A 3,582-nucleotide genomic window follows, 5' to 3' on the forward strand; every position below is an offset into this window, starting at 1 on the left:
ACAATTTTTTTTTCAATTTTTCCCTTCCTATGTAACTCAGGTCCCTGGCAATGAAATACTCAAAACTGCTAATTCATAGGTGCTCCTTTTTCTCTCTAGAATCTATTTAAATGATACAATAATTAACTTTAAATTCACCATCCGAAATAACTTATGATTTTGACAATATGTTATATCTAGATCTGTAGACCTTCAGCCTTCCACTCTTGTTTATCATAATAACCTTACTGAATCCTATTGTTACCTATTTATTGTTTTTTTATGTTGTTTTAGTTCATAAATATGTATCCCTAAAAACATTTTATTGGTATGTTTATTTTTGACATTAAAAGAATGTAATTCAACTTTTATCACATAAATAAATGCATCGATTCCTTTGATTTGTTTATTCACTTAAACTTCTATATAGTCAAGTATATCTTTTAAGATAATTTAAATTGTTTTATTAATAAAGTTTATCATACAAAATTAAAATAATTTTCTCATATTCAAAGTAACATATATTCATAGAAAACCCTTCGAACAATAAAGAAATCCATAAACTAGAAAATAAAATTCCTTCAGTCTTATTATCGAAAAGACAGCCATAGTTAGCAATTTGATATATATCTGCCCATACATAAATATCATGCCTGACTGAAAATATTATTTCTGTAGAGCTTTTATAGATGTAATGCAATATGTAAACCAGGTCGAATTTAGGGTCATTTACACCAAATCTGATTTATAATCTTTTAATGAATTTATTTGTGTGTATTATTATTGTACATCTCTGTATATGTTCTGAAAGATATATTTAGAAGTGAATCAAAGAATATTAAAATTTTTGAGTTAAAAAGATATTGCCCCACACCAACGGGTGTTCTAACTCACACTTTCGCAAACATTACTGATAATACTGTTTAACCCTACTTGATAATACAGGTAATTATTAATCATTTTTACTCTGTTATGCCATATTAAAAGATAAAATCAATAATAAAAGTTCTATACAGAGGAAAAATAAATTTCTGAATTCTGTACATTTGCTTTATCTTTAAATACAAAGTACTTTGGATGCATGTTCAAAGATACATAAAAACAGAACAAAACAAATTTTGCTCTTTGGTCAACATATAGCTCAGTTTTGTATGTTAATATGAGAATGTATCCAGAAAAGAGGGGTTAATGATTGTTGGCTCAATTAGTGCAACTTGAATGAATAAGTTCATTTTTGGTTTTTTTTGTTTGTTTTTTGGGGTTTTTTTTGGAGCTGGAGGGTAAATTAAGACAACATTTAGCTCTGCTTCTTATTAGCTGTGCATAAATTCTCCCAAGAGCCTAATTAACTCTGTCATAATAAGGGTCTTATCCATTTACGCAAAAGAACATTTTCCTTCCCTTTACATTTTGTCATGTATTAAATGTCTACAATACTGAATTTAACCTTGTTATTTAAGTAGTGATACGAAGTTTGCTAAAGTTTACAACATTTTGTACAATTAAATGGACACTTTTTTTTTCTTGTGACCCCTGGATATTGACCTAATACTAAATAATAGGCAGTAAAGTGTCCTCCTCTTGTTCATTTGTTTTCCATGTGGCCATTATATTTCTCATTAGATATAGATTTGCTTTAGTAATTGAAATATTTTATAGTTACATCACTAATTTTTACTTCTTGTATTATCTTGCTGACCTCATAATAAATTACCTCTATCTCTTATTCTCATAGCATTTATAGGATTTCTTGTTTCTCATCTTGTAACGGTTTTCACTTCTACCTTTTCATCCAATTTTTCCTCATTTCTATTCACATTTACTTTACAAACTATCAGGTCTTAAAGCATTTACATTTTATTCTGCTACTGTAAATAAGTCTTTGGCTTATTGTAGATACATTGCTGATTCTAAAACTTGAAAAGCAATCATTTTTTATAGCTCTATGTCCTTGCATATATAATTTACTTCACATCTATTATGACTTTCTTGTTACACACTTTTTTGGGATCCTTTATTTGTGTAATGATTTTTCTTTTAGTTGGTCACCGTATAGGTTTAGGAATGGTCATTAGACTCATACTTTTAAGGATCTAACTTTAGCTTTTAAATTTACTGCATGACCTCCTATTTAATCTCTCTGTTTCTCCATTTTTTTACATATTAAATAAGTAATTAAACTGCCTGCTGGATATAGGTGTTCAGAGGATTCATTGAGACTATACATGTACATTTGCATGTGTGAGAGGTTGAAAGATGGTCCCCAAATACATACAGGTCCTAATCATTGGAACCTCTGAATGTAGCCTTACATAGCAAAAAAAAGATTTTTGCTGATATGATTAAATTAAAGATCTTGAGATGGAGAGACTATCTTGGATTATCCAGGTAAACCCTAAGTGTAATAATAACCGTCCCTATCAGAAGACAGTAGATGAAGAGCATTTGAGTAAGGAAGAAAATAAGGGAAGTTGGAATGATGCAGCCGAAGACAAGGAAACTTGGACACCAGAAGCTGGAGTAGGCAAGAAATGAACAGATTTTACCCTGGAGCTTCCTGAAAGAATCAGAAACAGTTAAAAACATTCTTATTCAAAGATATTTCTCACAACTATCCATAATATAAATATTATTTTCATCTACATTATATAGATAAAAAACCTAAGCCTCAACAAGGTTAAGTAATCTGCCCAAAGTCACCAAGAGGAGATACTGGTTTTTAATGAGATTTTAATTTTACTCATTTTACTTTTGTTTTCTATTATAAATTTGTTTATATATCTATATCTTTTTAACATCCAAAGTCTTCTAATGCCAGAAATTTAAAATTTTATATTGTTAATAAAATTCAATTTCAGGGTGAAATTCTGTTCATTGTCACAATTAGACTTTTCACAAGGGACAGAAGAAATGATTTTAGTTGAAAGAGCACTAGATTTCAAGCCAAAGAATTTGAGTTTAAATTTTATATCTACTACTGTGTAACTGACACCCTTAAAAATTTATCTTACTTTTCTAAATTTCAGTTTTTTCTTCTTTAAAATGATAATAATTATACATTTTCCAATGATTTATTGTAAAAATTAATGAAAACTAAGATAAAAAATATCCAGGATGCATTTTGACAAATGTTAGGCATTAGTGTAATTTTTCTCTCCTTTATCATAGCCTGGGGATATGATAAATGAAATTACTAATATTAGTTAATTGTGTGTTTTGTTTAGAAAATATACTACCATCTTTTCTTACTATTATTTTAAGCATGCTTTTCTTTTTTGCTTTTTTTATTTTTTATTGAGAATATCAATGGCATTCTATTTTTCTATTTATAATAGAAATCGATCCAAGTTTTAAATTTTACTTATATAAGTCTACGGCCATGCCACCCTGAGCAAGCCCCATCCCATCTGATCTTGGAAGCTAAGTAGAGTTGGGCCTGTTTAGTACTTGGATGGGAGACCACCTAGTAAGACCAGGTGCTGCAGGTGTAAAAAATAAAAAAATAAAAAATTTAAAAATAAGAGATTGTAAGCTGACAAGGTCCTTGCAATTTGTGAGGTCAACCAAGGGTTGCCTCGCCTAAAAAAAAAAAAAAATGAGAAA

At 29.1% G+C, this 3,582-nt stretch overlaps 1 pseudogene; it reads left to right on the top strand.

Annotated features, from left to right (window-relative positions):
- The first annotated feature begins 3,348 nt into the window (after positions 1-3,348).
- On the top strand, positions 3,349-3,467 carry LOC112471703 (annotated as a pseudogene).
- The last annotated feature ends 115 nt before the right edge of the window (positions 3,468-3,582 follow it).

This window comes from Pteropus alecto, unplaced genomic scaffold (assembly GCF_000325575.1).
Source record: "Pteropus alecto unplaced genomic scaffold, ASM32557v1 scaffold38, whole genome shotgun sequence".
In the NCBI taxonomy this organism is placed as follows: Eukaryota; Metazoa; Chordata; class Mammalia; order Chiroptera; family Pteropodidae; genus Pteropus; species Pteropus alecto.